A 10,670-nucleotide genomic window follows, 5' to 3' on the forward strand; every position below is an offset into this window, starting at 1 on the left:
CAAGCACATCATCACCCAATGCTGCATGCCTAGAGGCTATATCATAGTAGAGACATGTTCTGTGGCCCCGCTCTGGACATGTGAGAGACAAGGAGCCAAAAGATATTTTGCAGGATGTTTTTATAGCCATTACTTTTCTGCTATGCAAAATTATAAAGGAAAACCAGTTTCATCCAAATCTGACCAAAGAGAAGGTTCTCTGGGGAAACAGTGAGGCAGTGCATTTCTCCCTTGATACTAGGGGATTATACTTAGAACCGGCTACCCATAGCCAACTCTAAGACGCCCAAATCTCATATGGGAAATGGCATAGTCTTTGTACCTATGCACACTCTCCCATATAGTAAATCATCTCAAGATTTCTTGTAACTAAGTGAAAATGTCACACCATGTGTTACACTGTATTGTTTAGAGATTAACCACAGAAAGGTATAAGTAGCCAGTCTTGTTCACACTCTTAAAAATACTTTTATCAAAAGTTGGTTGAATCCATGGACACAGTACCTATGGAAATGAGAGCTGATTCTATAGAGTTATGCACAAGCCAAACTTTTTTTTCTTCTTTTCAATAGCAAGGAAACAATAAAATTCAACAAAATTGGCTTCATGTTATATCTGTGCATGCGTTCGTGCATGCATTCGTGTGTGTGTGTGTGTGTGTGTGTAAAATGTGAACATCTGAGGACAGTTTGCAGGAGTCGATTCTTTACTTCCCATGTGGGAATCTGGTATCTCATTCAAAATATTCCATTGAGTGCATATTACAGGTTTTGTTATCCGTTCATCTAATAAAGAACATCTCAATTGATCCCATACTTTGATCATTATAGTGAAACTACTCTAAGCACAATTTCTGTGTGGAGCTGAGTGTCCAAGTCATTTTAATTAATGCCTCGTAGTGGTTACATCGTTACATTTAGATTTGAAAAAAAAACCTTCCAAACTATTTCCCCAAGTCACAATGCCATTTGACATCGGGGGCTGCGATGAATGGGACATCCCACAGCTCCTCGTCCCCGCCAGCAACTGTTATTGACAGTTTTGCCTTTTCATCTGGGGTCGTAGTCCACCATCATTGTTCAGAAAGCAGTTCCTCAGTAACAAGTGTCCTTTCCTATGCTTTCCCACCATCTGTATATCTTCTCTGAGGTTTCTGTGGGCATCTTTTGTGCATTTTTAAGTTGGGTTGTTTGTTTTCCTATCTACGGTTTTAAGCGTTCTTTGTGTATTTTGGATACAAGCTGCTTGTTGGCTGTGCAGTGTGCACGTATTTTATCCCAGCCTGTGGCTTGCCTTTCTACTCTCCTAGCCCTGTTTGCTGCAGAGCGCCTCCGACTCTGTTTTGAAAACATGTGCGAACACCGTATGACCCATGTGACGAGTCCATTCCTCAATCTCACGAGGCCAAACGCAGTCTCCGAGGTACCAACATTTGATTACTCCAGCTTGCCACATCTGTCACTTGCTTTCCTTCCTGGGTTCTCATGTTGATATAACATTCTTAACACTTGACAACTTGAACTCTGAAGAGGTTTCTACGTAAAGGTTCTGTATGCTGCATCCTGAGGGCAACTGAATGGAACGTGATGTCCTAAAGATTTCTTGAACCTATTTTTAATGTGTAAAACAAAAGCCAAAACACATAAGAAATAAAATGTTAGCAAAATACATGTGCAGTTAAGTCCAATTTGTAAGGCTGTTTTAAAGTGTGTTGGAGAAAACAATTCAGAAACTATGAATTCCTAATTTCAACATGTAAAATAGATTTTAAAATCCATTTTTGTCTGCATAGTCATTCATTTATTAACTTGCCTATGACTGAGATGGCATTTAAATAAAATAAATAAATTTAAATAAAATAAATAAATTTGAAACAGAAGTCAATAAAAATCACAGAGCAAAAGAACTTGAATTATTCTGGCATTGAGACTCGAATTTTAACAAAAACATCATAAACATACCAGTAATGTGTCAGTATACAACTCTAACTTCAAACAGGGAAAATGAGTAGGCATTTGTATTGATTTATATCAAATCAATTTTTAAATGGGCCTGTGGAATATAATTGCAAACTATTTAAAGATTTTGTTCGTTTGATAGAGTACCATTGTTAGGGTTTCAAATCTCGAGCGGAAAGGCAGCGGGCCATGGGCACGTGGAGGGGGACGGGATGGGGAAGGGGGCAAGAGCAGTGAGGAACACAGAGCAAGAGGGGGTCAGAGGGGAGTAAGAGAGAAGTAAGAGAAGGAGGAGGGGGCAAGCAGCCCCTTATATAGTCAGGCACAGCTGGCTGTTGCTAGGTGACTGTGGGGCAGAGCATACCTGGCTGCTGCCAGGTAGCTGTGGGGGTGGAGCTTAGACAAAATGCCAACATTCCCCCATTTTGGTTTAATTAAAAAGAAAAATTAGAAGCAATGGTGAAGCAGGAATAGGTCATTGTAATCTCTGACTACTTCCGCTTACTTTGGAGCGACGTGTCTCTAGGGAACCTAGAAAAGACCTGGTCGCTTCAAAGATTGCTGGCTACGCGTACCCCCGGGAACAAACAGTTGTCACTTATGGTTTCTCCAGTGGTACAACCCAATAACCTTACCTCACCCTTTGTGAGGTCGCTACGACTCCATACCTTTCCTCTATTTCTCTTTTTAGTGTGGCAAACTGTTTTAAAATCTCCAGGACACATTCTGTAGGAACGCTAGGTTCGCTAGACTTCAACAGAACCACAACCCTTGATACCCCATCTCTGCCACAATGCCCTGCAGTCCAAAAACACGTCAATCCTCTGTGGCACCCAGGTATATCATCACCTACCTGGTCAGGAGTTTGCACGTTGGTGATCCTTTTCCCCCAACTAGGGGTAATCAAGGGAAACGAGCCCCTGCCAATCCCAGCTGTAGATACGACAGCTGCCCAACAGGTCCTGCCACTCTTGGGTGCTACAGGGATAGCCATAGGGGCTGGCACTAGGGTTGCAGGGATAACTACTTCCATGACCCAATATAATAAGTTCACGTATGAGCTTGACAATGGGTTTTGAAAAATGTCTGAAACCATGCTTACCATCCGGAAACAGGTCGATTCTTTAGCAGCTGCGGTGCTTCAGAACGGACAGGGCTGGATGTCCTGACGCTAAGGAAGGTGGTCTTTACCTGTTCCTTCAAGAAGAATGCTGTTTCTACGTCAACCAATCCGGGATAGTCAGAAGTAAAAATCCAGGAGCTACAATCAGACATGCGGAATTTCAAGGAACCTGAGGCCTCCAGTTCCTGGACTTTCGAAAACCCTATATGGAAGTGGATGCTCCCTTTCATAACACCTTTCCTAGTCATCTTTCTGGTGTTACTATTTGCTCCCTGCCTCATTAATCTTCTCTCTACGTTCCTTCAACGACAGATACAGAAAATTTCTAATCAAACTATTAATCAGTTCCTGTTGCGGGATTACCAGCCACTGTCCACTGAGGAGCCTGATGCGAACGTTTACTAAGTGGGCCCCGATGGTGAACGTCAGCTGTACCCCGACATTGACCATGCCCCCAGACAGTAAGCAGGAAGTAGCCTGAGACACGGCGCCCCATCCCCCTTTCACCACCAGCTTCCCCCTCCCTTTCCCCTCCTCCTTTTTATGATAAGAAAAAGGGAGTTATGTTAGTATCAGAAATTGCCTTTACCTCCAACAGGACAACGTTTGGTCACTGTTCCCATGGCAACGGCTATACATTCCCAGCGTTCCTTTGGTTCCATTCCTACCTCCACCAGGAAATAGTTACATCATATTCCAAATAAAAGGTGGACTTCTTCTGCCCTCCTCCTCTTTCTCTTCTTTCTCTCGCCCCTTCCCCTTGTCTCCTTCTCCTATTAAATCTCTCCACGTGGAACTGTGTTGGTTTGGTGGGCTCTACCTGGACCGGCATGGTGGGCGTGGGCTGATATTTAACAACAAGATTTTAATAACAACAACTATACTTCTTGAAGATGGAGAAATCTCTCAGACCTGTTAATCTCAGCATGGAGAATGAGGCAGGAATATTAATGAGGTCTAGGCCAGCCTATACTTTTACATGAGAAGACAGATCCCCATTTCAAAGAAAAAAAAACCCCCAAATATCATAATGAAAATAACATAAAGCTCACAATACATTATGCTCTATGAGGTTTTAAGTATAAACTGCTCAAAAAGTGTCATCAACTTAACACATGTTGAAAGTTATACACTGTTGAGACTTAGATCTAATGGCTGCTACAGGCTCATGTATTGAAGGTCTGAATGTCCAAGCTCCACTCACTGGTTTATTAAAATGTGACTGGATGGATCATAAGGATGGTAATTATGGCAAAGAATGAGTGCAGAGCCTCAGGAAGAGCAGTAGGCGACATCTCTCCATCTCTACACCCCCCCTTTTTATTTTTTATATATAGAGATAATCCAGTCTTCCTCCAATTATACTCCTAGCACAGACTGTATGGACAGAATAGTACAACGATGAACTTTTAAAACATTGTAACATAGAAAGTTTCATTAATCCTCATGACTCATCTTTATAATGCCTCGTGAGTTTATGCCATTATCAAATTGGGGAAATCCTATGTATTTTTTTCTTATACGTGCGTGAACTGAGAGTTTTTTTCAGACATTTCACATCTTTGATTTTGACAGTATCACTCAGACTTCTACAACTGTGATGACATACCAAAGATATAGAACTTCACTTTTATTTTTGCTCGTGTTTCCAGTAAATATTGAGGAAGCCCTATTACTTTCAGGTCTGTGGTGGAAGAATGTCCCAGCAGTGGGAGAAGGTGCTAGCGAAGGCTGTTCATGTACCACAGGTCAGAAATCCAAGAAGCAGCGAGGGAAAAAGAGGAAGAGGAAGAGCGAGAGAGGAGTGACTTACTTCCTTTACCTAGGCTCCACCCCTCATTGCTCGCTCGGCTGTGACTGGCTGAAATCTTGGAAGATTTGGGTTCAGCTCTAGCACTCACATAGAGGTTATCCAAATGACTTCTTAGAATTATTGAGCATTACACCCTAAAATGATATCTCTTAATTGAAAAAGTTCTTTGCTCTATTATTTGCTAGAGTCAAAAACTGTTGGGACTTGGAAAAATGGCTCCAGGGTTAATCGTGCTTGCTGCTCTTCCAGGGGACCTGAGTTTGAACTGTTCAAAGGAAGGGTATGTCAATGACATCAAGTCACTGTTTTATAGGAATAAGGAGTTCTGACGTCCATTACACAATATGGTAATCATAGACAATAATCATGTATTATAAATTTAAATAGCAAATTATTGAGAAGTTTTATTGAAAAGATGATAAATGTTTGAAGATACATAGCTATGTTTAACCTGATTTAAACATTGTACAGCACACAGCAATATGTATGTTTTGCCAGTTAAAATTAATTTGTTTAATAATACTTGATATGGGTAATATTCACACTATGATGTATTTCAGAATAGGAACGGTTATCTTTGTACTTATGTTTCTTAATTTTTATTTTGAAATTATCCCAAAATACAGATTACGGGATATCTGATAGATTCTATAATATTCTATAAGTAAAAGGAATAATCACATATGTAATTAAGAGTAGTCATAGTAATATTAATATAATGCGAAATGTCTGTTATATAAAATATTTTAAAATACGTTAGTGTAAAGCCCCTTCCCGAAGCTTTTAGAAACCAGTGTAACTTATAGACTACTTGCGATGGTTAATCTTGGCCATCAACTTGACCAACCATGAAAGATGAGATAAAAAGAGTAGACAATTTTGGTTTTTTGTTTTTAAATGAGAACACTAATCTCATTTGTGAGGTTAGGACCTTGGTGGCTTAACCATTTCCCTAAAGGTCCCCGTATTATTAACATGACATTGAGAATTAAGTATCAACGCATGCATTTGGAGAACCAATATTGAGACCCTAGGTAATTTAAACAGCATACATGGTGGGAAGCAACAGCCAAGACAACCCATGTTGGCTTTGCACCATGATAGAATGCACTGAGGTGCAGGTCATTTGCATCTGCATTGCTCTCTCCCATACCCCAAGCACTTTGAGTAGTCATGGTTTTCAGTACATATTTGTGAAACAAATGATTACTGGTCTTTGCTTTCCTTTCTGTAAATTTTCTGTCTATATTTTCTCTGATTAGGGTCTTAAGTGTTTCTTATTGCTCTATGGGTTTGTGAGTATTTTTTGCTCATCTAGAATTTAAATCCATGTTTATATGTTCAGCAATTTTTTTTTTACCAGTTTGTCTTTTTTTTGGTGACATTTTAGTTATAACTTTTGTTATTTGATCAGTTTGGTGCTGCGTTTTATATAATTTCATGGGATGACATTTTAAGTTCTTATGTAGTCAATTCTGTCACTAATTTTTACATATCCTACATATGATGATTTATTTTTTTAAAAAGATATTACCTGCTTCCTGATAGATAATAAAGAAAAATTGTATCACTTTTTTCTGTTTCTTTATGTTGTTGCTAATCCATCGTGTTAATAAAGCATTCATTTTTTTCAGTTCAAAAATATAGATTTCACTTGAACTCCAACCAAACCCCTAGCCAGCTGTTTCACCCCTACTTAGCAAATAGTTCATTTTCCTCATGGTGGTGAAGTAACAGCTTTGCCACACATCAAATTCCCATGTGATTTTTCTTTTTATTTCTGTAACTTACAATTCTATTTTATCTATCATTATAATGCTCTCTCAAAGACTGAATATTTAACTCTCTCTGATCTTGAAGGCAGTTTCTAGTTTAGCATTACATATTACTGCATATTTAAGTTGAGGGTTTGAAGCATGGAATATTACCCTTCTCGACGCTCTCTTTGAAAAGCTAATTCCAATAACCAATTTAGCAGGCATCGTAAGTCTAATTCAATCATTCTCAGAAGAAAAGTACTCCAGGAGTCTTTTCTTTTGTGGCCATTCAAATGTTTATCACAGTCCTGGACATATTATCAGCTCATAGAACTTTAATGATTCATATAACTTCTAACAGTGGGAATAGGGTAGCATGAATGGCTTTCTTATAAGTGAAATGTAGAAAAGTCTAGCTGTGAGTTTTTCGTACATAATCATCTACCTGGTTTGTCCTGTGTTAAAACAATGTCATGAATGGCTCTTTAAAATTTCTGCTGGGGCAGGAGTATTGCTCAAATTGATGCATTTGAACAGGCACAACAGAACATAACATCCTCTGGACGACAGCCTCTAAAGGCTCAAATGAAACGATGCGCATCAACATGAATTCAAAGAAAATATGTGCAAACACATATGCTAATAACTTAGGGTGCCTTGGCCAAGTAGGTTCAGAATGATGAGCCTTAAAAGTTCACAATAATTTAGACCCAAGTCCCCAATGTGCTCACAAGTAATTAATTATGCCTCCCCTTGGCCTTTCACTCCATATAAGCCCATAAGAGGCAGGAAGGACCTAAAAATAGGAATTATAGGCTCTCCCCAACCACCCCTACCTCCACCTTCAGATGCTTGTGAGACTTGGGCCTTTGGCTGGCAGTTAAGTACAAGAACATTTTTTTTTTAAACTTTTGCCAATACAACATGCTTTCTTGAGCTTATGAAGAAAGGTTTCTTGGGAATCTTAGCTATAGCAAGCGGTGAATAGATTAAACTTTGTGGGTGGGGGCCAGTGAAGAAGACCACAGAAACAGAAAAGCCCTGTGTGCAGCTTTCACCAAATTTAAATAGCTATATTCCAACACCTATTTTATTTAATCCTCAGGTTTCAGGGGATTTTTTTTTTTTTTTTTTTTTTTTTTTTTTTTTTTTTTTTTTGCTGTAAATGACTTACATTGTTTCTTGAGACAGTTTAAGACCAGCTAAGTGTATTATGTGTTACTTTGCTCCCAATGTTGTCATTGAAATGTCTGGGGCATTCAGAGCATTGAAAGTAGAATTCTGTCAGCAGCATCAGGTAGAAGCATTTCCAAGTTCTATAGAAAACAGACAAAGCCAGGATGTTTCCTGTGCCAATTAGCAGTTTTGCTGAGCAAGAAGGAAGTGTGTCTAAAGATGTCTGAATAAGAACCCAGCAAGCTCGGTATTTAAATGAGAACAGCCCAGCAAGCTTCCTCGGGCTTTTGGCACCCATGCCGACTGCCGTAAAGGGTTCCCAAGAAGGTCATCCAATCCCACTGAATCATAGGGATTATGTGGGAGGGAAGTAGCCGTATGGCTTATTCGCTTCAGCACATGTCCACGGGAGGACATTTGCCAATGCCTGGCACCATGCGGCTTATAAATATTTTCCAGTGATTTTATGAATACAGCTTTTCAAACACCAGACAATTGGTGCTAAAGAATAAGTTCAGTGAAACCTATGAATTGTCTGACAAGTCAATGAGGTTGTGAGCGCGTACTTGGAAGTGGCAGATGTGCTCCGAGTACATATTTGATTTATATTCTGGGGACAAGTTTTCTTTAGCTGTGGGATGCTTACCTGATGATTTGCCTGTAACTGCAATTCAACACTGGGATTTGAGTCTCTTCCCAGGCTTTTAGTAAAAGTTAAGTTTAAAGAAAATAGACTGCATTATAGTATAGTCACCATTTTAGAGGTTGAACTGATATATTTATTTTACTATAATCATGAATTCTTTTACGTCCTAATTCATTCTGAAACATACTGTTTTGTTTTATATTTTAAGTCTGTTATCTTCCTATGCGCAAGTTCATTTTGCTTTCTCTCTTTTTCTTCTTAAACTCACCTGCCTGTTTAGTTTTCCTCTTCTATGAAATAGGCTTAACATATCTCTTCAGATTCGATTTAACACATGCACATATGCACATATACATATATATTATACATATATATACAATATAATGTATATCTTATGACTGATGAAGAAATAGAAAACATCAGCAAGTGGATAACCACTCAGTAAGTCAAACAATGTAGAGTAGGAAGCATTCTAAAATGAACTAGCTTCAATCTGATAAGGGGGAGAAATGCTAGAGATGAACAGACAACAAAAAATCACAGGATTAAAAATATTCTCCCTGTACTGGCTGGTTTCGTGTGTCAATTTGACACAAGCTGGAGTTATCACAGAGAGAAGAGCCTCCCTTGAGGAAATGCCTCCATGAGACCCAGCTGTAAGGCATTTTCTCAACTAGTGGTCAAGGGGGGAGGGCCCAGCCCATTGTGGGTGGTACCCTCCCTGAGCAGGTGGTCCTGGGTTCTATAAGAGAACAAGCTGAGGAAACCAGAGAAGCAAGGCAGTAAGTGACATCCCTCCATGGGCTCTGCATCAGCTCCTGCTTCCTGACCTGCTTGAGTTCCAGTCCTGACTTCCTTTGGTGATGAACAGCAATGTGTAAAGTGTAAGCTGAATGAACCCTTTCCTCCCCAACTTGCTTCTTGGTTATGATGTTTGTGCAGAGATAGAAACCCTGACTAAGACACTTCCCAAGTTAGTTCTCAAATCAGCAACCCAGTGAGGCTTTGAAGGTGGAAGTCAGATCTTGTCAGTATCTGCTAAACCCAGGTCAGGGACTTCCAAGGCCCTGAGCATCTGGTTTCTGCTATCTATTTCCATTCTCTCTTCCTGCCCTCCTCTCCCAGTCCCAGCACAGTATGACCTGCTCTGGATCTCTACTCTTTCTTTTCTGTGACACAGTAACATTGATCATGGTCAATATCCTTCCTCATTTCCCCCCAATATTCACTTAATTCTTACATTTTATTTTAGATAGACTCTTGCTGTACAGCTCAGGCTGGCATCAAACCTGTAATCTTCCTGCTTCTACTTCCCAGGTGCTGGTATTACTTGTTTAAGCCAAGCATACCCAGCCTTTGATATCTTTCATTTGAATTTTATCATCTTAGAAAAACCTCCCCTAACCACCCTGCTTCATATTGCAGCCACCACCCATTTCTGCCTATCCTATTTTTTCTAGGTTTAGTCACCATCAAACCTCTTAAATATGGTGGATACCATACCGTTTTTGTTGGTATTTAGTTTCTTTTGCCAACTAGAACACAATTTCCACGGAGACTTCTCTACATTTCCTTTATAAGAAATTCATTCATGCTATCCTATTTCCAGTGTTAGAAGTTAGTTTTATGTTGCTTTGCCCATAAGAGAAACTGCCATATATACATCCTCCGTAAATCTACACTGAGAGAACGGATATATTAGAATTCTACAGAGGAACAGATCAACTGTATACGTGTTCTTATGTTCAAATATATGTGTGGAGATGAGGAAGAAAGAGGAAGAGGGAAAGAGAGAGAAAGCAGAGAGAGAGAGAGACACAGAGAGATTTATTATAGGGACTGGGTTTCATGATTTTTGAGGTCAATAAGTCCAACAATATGCTATCAACATTTCTATAATCAACAGAAAGTTAATATTGTAATTTTCTTCAGTTCAAACTTGCAGACATGAGAACCAGAAGTATCCACAGCTGAAGTCAGGAAAACATGGATATCCCAAATCAGAAAAAGAATCTTTTCTTCTGCATTTTTTTCTTGTACCTTGAGCAGAAACCATTTTTCCATAGTATATATTCAAATGCTAATGTCTTCTAGAAACTTCCCAAGAATGCTTAGGAATAATGTTTTACCAACTATTCTGACTATCCCTAGCCTAATCATTTTGACATGTAAATATTAATCATCATTAAGTCAGAAT

General features: G+C 39.3%; 2 long non-coding RNA genes across 3 annotated transcripts; one reads left to right on the forward strand and one right to left on the reverse strand.

The window, feature by feature from the left end:
- Window positions 1-443: 443 nt before the first annotated feature.
- On the reverse strand, window positions 444-4,056 carry LOC134479672 (uncharacterized). The gene is made up of 3 exons (XR_010053262.1): window positions 3,671-4,056; window positions 3,061-3,219; window positions 444-1,608 (listed from the first exon to the last, which is right to left on the reverse strand). It is a non-coding gene; the product is annotated as an uncharacterized LOC134479672 (long non-coding RNA).
- Window positions 2,602-7,652, forward strand: LOC120093572 (uncharacterized). 2 transcript variants are annotated; one of them, XR_005486903.2, is made up of 4 exons: window positions 2,602-2,795; window positions 3,074-3,542; window positions 3,680-4,323; window positions 5,080-7,652. It is a non-coding gene; the product is annotated as an uncharacterized LOC120093572 (long non-coding RNA). The 2 variants fall into 2 exon arrangements; XR_005486904.2 differs by lacking the exon at window positions 3,680-4,323.
- The last annotated feature ends 3,018 nt before the right edge of the window (window positions 7,653-10,670 follow it).

This window comes from Rattus norvegicus, chromosome 7 (genome assembly GCF_036323735.1).
Source record: "Rattus norvegicus strain BN/NHsdMcwi chromosome 7, GRCr8, whole genome shotgun sequence".
NCBI lineage: Eukaryota > Metazoa > Chordata > Mammalia > Rodentia > Muridae > Rattus > Rattus norvegicus.